This window comes from Mercenaria mercenaria, chromosome 8 (genome assembly GCF_021730395.1).
Source record: "Mercenaria mercenaria strain notata chromosome 8, MADL_Memer_1, whole genome shotgun sequence".
In the NCBI taxonomy this organism is placed as follows: Eukaryota; Metazoa; Mollusca; class Bivalvia; order Venerida; family Veneridae; genus Mercenaria; species Mercenaria mercenaria.
The window spans coordinates 33,447,615-33,457,473 of NC_069368.1; the positions used below are offsets into that span (position 1 = coordinate 33,447,615).

Consider the following 9,859-nt stretch of genomic DNA (forward strand, 5'->3'; position numbering starts at 1 on the left):
GCAACAGCAGTATTAAACTTTGTATGAAATGTAGTTGACACTAATGCTCATAACGGGTAAAACACAACAATGTAAATATTTTTGTTATCTCTATGTTTCGGTCAGTAAACGTTCACAGATTATATTACATTGCCACTTTATCAATTTTTGTGTGTTTTTAATGAAATTTCTGAGTTATAATTGGTGTAGTTGCGCAAAACCTCAACATTTTCCAGTTTAATTGTTTCAAGAGTTATTATATTCTGCTTTTTGTTGATTTTAAAGTTTAGGCAGTGCCTCTCCACTTCATGTCTTTCTGTCGTGTCTGAATATTTCCAATTGTTGAGAATATGTGACATAGAGATGTACACTACTTCTTGATCGAAGAAGATTAAAGCATACAATGTGGAAAGAATTTGTCAGATATGCGATCTTAATGAAACTTTAAGGTGAATTTCATTTTTTTAAATGTTGAGTTATTACGTCCAAAGTTAATGAAACGTTATCATTATACTCGTATTTATAAGTGTGTATAAAATTTAGAATTGCTACAATCAAGTAACAAATCTACTTTTGTTGATTTGTGTAAATATATAACATTAGCTGATAAAAAGGAAGATGTTGCTATGTCTTGAAAGTGTATGTGCGTATGTTTATGTCACAACGGCTTCCACTGTGTAAGGATTTAAATAAAAAATCAGTAAAATTTCCTATTTTAAATAATCTTTTATACAACAACATTTTCAACAACTAAACAGTTTAAGAAAAGCAAAATAGTTTACACTGCAAGTAAAGTTGTTCTACCAGTGTTCATGCTCACTTCGAGTTTTAACATGTAATTGGGTGCACTCAGATTTGTAAGCAAAATATTAAATCCTGAAACGCTTTCTAGTGTAGATGCAATCGATGTCCCATTGTACTACGTGGTAATTATAATTCGGTTGCAGTCACTCTTGTTCTTTCCCTGCGCACATCTAAAACTCCTTAATAAGAACATTTCGTTGGCGCGATACAGTAATTTCTCATTTTTCTCGAGCAGTTGTGATGATCACGTGGCCCTGAAACGTTAAACAAAATAAAATAGTAGCATATCATTAAAAACTAAACTGCATAGGTGCAATTTTATACTTTTAAAAATATATTAAAAGGTTGCTCCTTTAAAAAACAGCACATGATAATAATTTAACTATATAATTTTGCTTTACTTAGCATATTATCAATGCATAATCTTATTTGTCTCATTGAGTATTGCCTTGAACTCAAGTTCGGAATCAAAGCCATCATACTCGACTATTTTCGGTGACACGCCATATATAGTTATCATGAAAAAATAATTAGATTAACAAGTTAACTAATGGTTTCCAAAATACTTTCTATTTATATTATCATGTGTCGAAGTGCCTATTTAACTATACCCCTTATTAAGGTTTATCTACTTAACATTATTGAAATTAAATCAGTTATTTATATCCAAACCTTCAAACAGCAACTGACAAAGTTTGGTACGGAGAACTAGTTGAGCGTTGAAATCCTTGTCTGGGGTAATTCCGTTAGAGGATGTTCTCCACTTCTCAAATATTATGTCGTACAGCTTTTGGAAAATATAATACGTCAATTATGTCTTGCATGCCGATCACTCAGCAATCCTTTTAAACATATATTGAGAATTCCATTGATGCAGACTAGAAGTTTTGTTTCCTTTTTCATCTTTCATGTACCTAAAATAACAAATATAAGGACAAGATAGAACATAATTATATCATACATATGCACGTTTATAGTACATGTATACAACATTATGTTCAAGATATGCCTCGTTCTTTCAATATTATCTTCAAATGCTTAAATGAAGTTTACGGACCATCTAGTTAACAATTAGTTATTCGAATTAATAGAACTTCCAGGCAAGCGTGATCACATTTACATGAGCACCAGCCCGATGTTAGTCATGCTGGAAATTGGTGAGCCGGGAAGGACATCAATTCAGTTGGTGAACCGGGAAGGCGAAATTTTAGTTTACTGATTTTTCGGAAAGTTTAGATTCCAATGACTAATCAAGGTATCACTGACATCTGTTTACCATAAAAGAACATCCGTCAATGCTTGGATTTATCAGAAATGCATGTAAACTCTTGTTATGCGACATAATATGGTGTGGTGAATAGGGAAGTGTTTCCATGAAGTGCATTGAGCACGAATGTTCTCTTACACGGAAAGCTTTCTTGAAAAATACAAACGTAAATTATAAACTAGACGCATGTGCGGGTACTTTCGACTATATGTCGTTTCCGAATCTATTAGTTATCAATGAAATAATCGCAAGTTTACTCACCGAATCGAGATGTTTTGACACAAAAAAGCCGCATCGGGAAGTGTTGCGCGCACCTGTTGATGACGTACTATACCACCCCTGAAAACCAATGTGCGATAAAAACAAAGGCAAACAAGATAGTTCCTTAAGTACATCATACACTCTGTTATTCTCGGAATGCCACGTGCTTCAGTTATAAAAAGTGTGTTGTATATACGTCACTGATTTACGTCACTATTACTTCACTGCAAATTCTTTCACTAACTTACATATTTAACAATTCTTCTGCGTATACCAACATTGTGAGCATTAACTGGAATAGGTCGACGTCTAACACGCTCGTCCAAATCATCCCACAGGTGTTCGATGGGATTCAGATCTTGGCTTTTGACGGGCCAGTCATTTATTATGCAATGTTATTCATCCTGAGGAAATTCACAGTATATCTAGCTGTACGGCTTGAGGCATTATCCTGTTGCAAAAGAGTGATATTGGCCTTATTTTGAAACTGTGGGATGACATGCCTCGCAAGAATCTCATCTCGATCACTACGAGAGGTAGGCGATAACCATGCGCAATGCCTGCCCAGACCACGACGGAACCTCCATTCCAGAACGATGTCGTTCAAGTACACAGCAGTCGGCATAACGTTCATTTCTTCTACGGTATACTTGAAGCCTGACATCACTTCGATGAATGGAAAATCTCGACTCGTCGGAGAAGAGAACGCTGTTCCATAGTTGCCTTAACCAGCAATGGTGTGTACGTGCCCAATTAACACGATTTACGCGGTGACGTCGCGTCATAACACAGCCAACGTAAGGACGACGTCCCGTAGACCATCCTCGCGCAGAAGATTGCGTACAGTTTAGTCAGATATTCGGTTGTTATGCGTACCAGGGGTGTTAGCAGCAGTGGCAGTGTCAGTTTAGAAACGATTACGTAGGTGTGTTCGTGATATAGCGGTTTTGCACAGGCGTCGTGACGCGCGGACGTCCACTACGTGGTTAATCTTCCGTACGCCCTGTTGCTTGAAAACGCTGCCTGAGGTTTTGAATAGCACGGCTAGAACTGCCCACAAACCTAGCAACCTCATTCGTCGCCATACCAGCATTAAGCATGCCAATGGCACGTTCACGTAAATTTAGTGGAATTCTAGGCATATAAAAAGAAAGAAAACTGAATAAATTTCAATTTTTTTCAATGTCTTTTTCTTATTGACAACAACGTTTATAAAATCAGACTGAAAGGTTTGATTTTATCAACACGGATTATACTGGTTCGTGCATGCACGAAGGTATCGAGTTCATTTTTTTGTGTGTGTGTGTGTGTGTGTGTGTGTGTGTGTGTGTGTGTGTGCGCGCGCGCAATGCGTACAATCCAGTTATAATTTGTTTTATTTGACAGATAATCGTTCGCCCGAATATGTACAATGTAGTTCATTTGACATTTTGATTTCTTTTTATAAAATTAAAAAAATATGTATAGAAAGCGGGTGTTTCTTTTTTTGTTCAATATATATACGTTAATTTATGCGGGAAAACAAATAAGCGGGAAAAACACCTTCCACGGGCAAATGACTGAAAATGGGAATTATTTACAACAAAAAAAAAAACAGCACAAAAATAAACTTGACAAAATCAGGCCCATCCGACATACAAAATAAATCAGACGTAAGAAACCACTAATTTTCTTAATACTGGACCGATTATGAACTTTTTTCACAAAAATGGAAGCATTTAAATATGAAACACTATGCGCACTTTTCAATAAACAAAACAGTACTATATATCTACATAAAAAAGTAGGCACAACTGTGTTAGACTGTGACACTATTGAATCACCAGTATTCATTTTATTTATTTATTTATTTATTTATTTGACTTCCAAGGAACGTCACAGCTCCACTACTCATTACCCCAAGGGTCCACAATGTCGTAGCATCTAGACAACAGGGAATGACTTAAGACTGTGTCTAGTATTAGTTAAAAACACTACCTACATGTATATCGTGCTTTATATCATATTATTAATGTTACCGAGGTAAATTATTTCTCAAATATTATATCAAAGTCAAATATAAATAAATCTTGAAAAATGTTGATCGGAATAGCGCGGAATCAAGGTCCAAAGAAAACAATCAGAAGGTGTGATAGGACCTTCAAAAAATTGAGAGAAATCAAACAAATCCTATGATCGTAAATATTTCTTGGACCCCAAACATACAGTCCAAAAGAAAAAAAGAGGCTTATCAAAAAGACCTTGACGATATTTTGAATGTAAATCTGATTGATGCCTCCTCTACATCAAAACCAAACACCAAAATATTCTACTCCCTCCTCAAAAATTCCAAACATGATTCAGCATCCCTGTCACCCTTAAAGTACCAAAACAAACTCCACTCCGATGAAACTTCAAAAGCAGCAGCTCTAAATAAGCAATTTCAGTCGGTATTTAGCCCAAAATCACCCTTAAACTTAGCATCCTACTGCAAGCTGAAACTCCGAGCATATCTAAAACAAAACTCACCACTTGAAGACAGTCAAACCTACCCAAGAATGTCAAGTATCCTTGTAAACGCCAGATAGATAAGCTCCATGGACAAGTCAGACCCAGCCAACTACAGGCCCATATCGCTTGCAAAACAACATTGGTCCGCTGATGCGTCAAGTGTGGTGTGCTGTGTGTTATGTGCTTGTCACCTTCCTCTTTCAGCCTCCGCCGCTGGCTAGCCTTCTGGTGAACAAGAAGCCGAGTGCGTAAGTCTTCCCTGCCAGTACATAGCCTCTCTGCAGTCAAGCCCTTTTGCAGTGCCTCCAGTTGGCGCCACACGGTAACTGAGCACCTTGCGGCCTCAGGCAGAACTGCAGGGGACTCGGAGGAGGTCTGCCCCCAGACATGTGGCATGCCAGGCCCACCGGTGTGTGGACACGCCCTGATGCCTATGAACAGACCCCCAGCTATGGGACAAATAGTCCTTGTGTTCCCAGGGTAGACTATGAACTCGGAAGTAAGGGTGAGGTAACCCCGACAGAAACCTAGAGAATTGAAGACAGAGGTGTTGGGCCATTGACACTCTCCTAACGAACCACAGCACCATGCTATATCGCTATGACTACAAAGCCATCCGGTATCCAACAATGTGGGGCTGAAAGGTCCCTCCATGGAGATTCAGTGCCGGGCTCTGAGCCTCGACAGAGTCCACCCACAGCTACTGGGGATCCCTCCTTCAATCCACAACATGCAAAGAGAAGAATGAGGAACATACCAAGGAGAAGAACCAATCCGCAAGAACCTTTTCAGGCTGATGCATTGGAATGCGAAGGGTGTCTTCAACAAGAAAGCTGAACTTAAGCATATCCTCAATGAGAAAGACATCAATGTCTGTTGCATTCAGGAAACTCACCTATAGCCAGAGAAATCCTTCAAAGTCAGGGGATACCAGTGTTTTCGCTGTGACAGAGTTGGCAGACGAAAAGGAGACATCATGACATTGGTCAGGAACAACATCAGCGCTGTCCAGACCAATACGAATATGGCTGACTCCGAGTTCCAAGTTCTGAGCCTCAGAAAGAACGAGTTCAACTTGAACCTTGTGAATACCGGTATATTACTCTCCAAATGACAAAGCTCTGTCCCTTGACAAAGTTACAACTGCTGAATTCAGGTTCACCATTGTAGGAGACTTTAACAGTCACTCACAAAGCTTGGGATATGACCACCTGGATAAACGTGGAGAGGAAGTGGAGACCTGACAAGATGATAACAAGCTTAACTTCATCAACAAGCCGGATGATCCCCCAACATTTTACTCCAGAAGATGGCGAACAACATCAACCCCTGATCTTGCTCTATGTACTGATGACATACATGGACATGTCAAGCGGGAAGTCGATGAGCAACTAGGAGGTAGCGACCATCGCCCAGTCCATCTTACTATGGACCGTATAGCCTCTACTTCACCTAACATCCCCAGATGGAACTACATGAAGGCCAGATGGACCTTTTACCAAAGTCTGAGTGATGAGCTGTGTAAAGACATCAGAGTGGAAGGTAGAGACATCTACCGGGTTGTCAAAGACTTCAACGCCAGTATACTAAAGGCTGCTTACAGGGGAGCAAGAAAGGACTATAAGCCCTACTGGAGTGATGAGTTGGAGAATCTACAGGCAAAGTTATGTGGAAGCCAGGGAGGAAGCAGAAAACAATCCCTCACAAGAAAGTAACCTTTCTCTACAGCGAGCCAAGGCCAAATTCATCAGACGGGAAGCACAGAGGAAGAGCTGGAGAAACAAAACAGCCTCGCTCAACCTAGAACGGGATGGCAAAAAGCTGTAGAGATTGACGAGACAGCTGAACGATGAAGAAACAGGAAGAGGCTCAGTAATTTTGGAAGAGAATGGTGAACTGTTGACGAGTAAACACTTTTGCTTCTAACTACAAAGATGTTTCCAACATCCCCATCAACAGGGAACGGCAAAGGGAAGCCCAAAGAGAAAAAAAGGGAAAGGCAGACAAGCCAAGTGACATCAGAATGCATGTAGCAGAGTCTTAAACTACATGAGCTACAGACAGCTCTTAGGCAGTTGGAGACAAAGACGTCTCCTGGACGGATGGATTCACAAATGAAATGCTGACCCAACTAGGCACTGCAGCAATTTGCAAACTCCTGGAAATTTACAACTAAAGCTGGACACAAGGACTGCAATCACAGATATTGAAAGAGGCAGTCATGATCCCCATCCACAAGAAAGGGAAGGGTCCAAAGAAGGCTGCAAGCTTTCGCCCAATCAGCCTTACCAGCTGTGTTGGAAAGACCATGGAGAGGTTTGTGAATGCACGCCTGAAGTGGTATATGGAGACTAACAGCCTACTCGCAACGCAACAAGCTGGCTTCAGACAATTCCTCTCCACTGAGGACCAGACTACTTATCTATCGCAAGAGACAGAGGACGCCTTCCAAGAGCAGAAAGTCGTGCTTACAGCATGGATTGATCTGCAGCATGTGTTTGACAAAAGATAATAAACCATAAGTGTACAGCCGCGCAAATAAATGCTCAATGATTCCAAGGAATCAGTAAATCTATAACAACACTGAGACATAGTACGGGGCAACCTATTACAGCTACCACACAACAATAAATGTCCGCTGTTGTGACTACAAAAGATAATAAACCATAAGTCTATACAGCCGCGCAAATAAATGCTCAATGATTCCAGGGAATCAGTAAATCTATAACAACACTGAGACATAGTACGGGGCAACCTTTTACAGCTTCCACACAGCACTAAATGTCCGCTGTTGTGACTACAAAAGATAATAAACCATAAGTCTACAGCCGCGCAAATAAATGCTCAATGATTCCAAGGAATCAGTAAATCTATAACAACACTGAGACATAGTACGGGGCAACCTTTTAAAGTCTGGACTGATGGACTCCTCGTCAAACTGATGAGGAGTGGAGTAGGAGGTCACATGCTGAGGTGGATAAAGTCATATCTCTACAACAGGAGAGCAAGAGTCAGCTTAGAACATGCCAGCAGTAGGAAGTTCCTGTTGCGTAATTGTGTCCCACAAGGCGGAGTCTTATCCCCTACACTCTTCCTGCTTTTCATCAATGATCTGGTGTCTGAACTACCGAAAGTTGCTATGGCTGCACTCTACGCTGACGATCTGGTGTTATGGTGTAAGGAAGAACATGCCACAACAGCCACATAAAGGATGCAAGAAGCCATCAACAAGCTTTCAGCTTGGGCTGAAGATTGGTGTGTCTCGATCAATAGAGAGAAATCGTCTATTTCCCTGTCGTCAAAGCAGAGTGCGGGTAAAATCAAAATGGGAAATACTTCGCTGATTGAAGCAGACGAGGCAAAATACCTTGGAGTGACCTTTGACAAACGGCTAACCTGGAAGCCCCACACTATTGAATCACCAGTATTCATTTTATTTTATTTATTTATTTTTTTGACTTCCAAGGAACGTCACAGCTCCACTACTCATTACCCCAACGGTCCACGATGTCGTAGCATCTGGACAACAGGGAATGACTTAAGACTGTGTCTAATGTTAGTTAAAAACACTACCTACATATATATCGTGCTTTATATCATATTATTAATGTTGCCGAGGTAAATTATTTCTCAAATATTATATCAAAGTCAAATATAAATAAATCATGAAAAATGTTGATCGGAATAGCGCGGAATCAAGCTCCAAAGAAAACAATCAGAAGGTGTGATAGGACCTTCAGAAAATTAAAGAAATCAAACAAATCCTATGATCGTAAATATTTCTTGGACCCCAAACATACAGTCCAAAAGAAAAAAAGAGGCTTATCAAAAAGACCTTGACGATATTTTGAATGTAAACCTGATTGATGCCTCCTCTACATCAAAACCAAACACCAAAATATTCCACTCCCTCCTCAAAAATTCCAAACCTGATTCAGCATCCCTGTCACCCTTAAAGTACCAGATCAAACTCCACTCCGATGAAACGGCTAACCTGGAAGCCCCACATTAGTCAAGCAGAAGGGAAGGCCCGTAGGAAGCTTGCCATGATGCGCAAACTTGCTGGAAGAACGTGGGGAACAAATGAGCAAATACTCAAGACAGTATATCAGGGAACGGTGAGACCCCATTTAGAGTATAGCTTAACTGCCTGGTCCACTACTGCCAAAACTAACCAACAGGCTCTAGACAAGGTTCAAAACCAAGCACTGCGGATCATGACAGGTGCTACAAAGTCTACACCAATCTCCTTCATGGAGAAGCTAACAGGCATACAGCCGTTACAAGACAGGAGACATGCAAAGGTCTTGCTTCAAGCAGAGAAGTTCAGGTCTTTTCAAGACCATCCCATGAAAGCCAAGTTGGATGGCTACACCAAACATCGGCTCAAACGTAACAGCTTCGTTCATGAGGCAAAGAAACTCAATCGAGAGTTCAAAACTGAGCTGAACATACCAACGACTCCCCTAGGTAGCGAAGACATCATAAACCCACTAGCGAATGATCTGCCCTTAGTGACTGTGAGACTTGATGAAGGTATTTGGAAGAGCCTCACACTTGCTATGATTAATGAAGACTATCCTCCGAAAACATGGACTCATGTCTATACAGACGGAACAGCCACATGCGCCGTCAAAGATGGAGGAGCTAATCCATGCAACCACTGACAATTACAATTTTTTAGCAGTTCAGTGCCGATGTTTGCCATATTGAACATACTTCACCATAACCTTGCTCTTCATCCCTGTTTTTATCGGTTACCGGACCTCTAGACAACCCGTACAGGGCAGGCTAGATGTCTGGTAATCAGTATGAATACTGAGAAGTGTATTAAAAAGAGCAGACTATATATTATAAAACGGGAGATGATTTCAAACATTTGTTTACGTATTTTTCTCGTTGTTTTAAATACATGGTAAGTCACAGGAAACAGAAGTACTTATAATTCTTTAATCCCGGGAAAAATACGATCGCAAATTCGACAGATAATTAATAGCAATTTGTACGCCGTAATCGAAAACTTTTATTGTTTTACTTGGAAGATATATGTACTTAATC

General features: G+C 40.2%; 1 long non-coding RNA gene across 1 annotated transcript; it reads right to left on the reverse strand.

Annotated features, from left to right (window-relative positions):
• Positions 1-670: 670 nt before the first annotated feature.
• Positions 671-2,394, reverse strand: LOC128559167 (uncharacterized). The gene is made up of 3 exons (XR_008372230.1): positions 2,312-2,394; positions 1,456-1,697; positions 671-1,037 (listed from the first exon to the last, which is right to left on the reverse strand). It is a non-coding gene; the product is annotated as an uncharacterized LOC128559167 (long non-coding RNA).
• Positions 2,395-9,859: the final 7,465 nt, after the last annotated feature.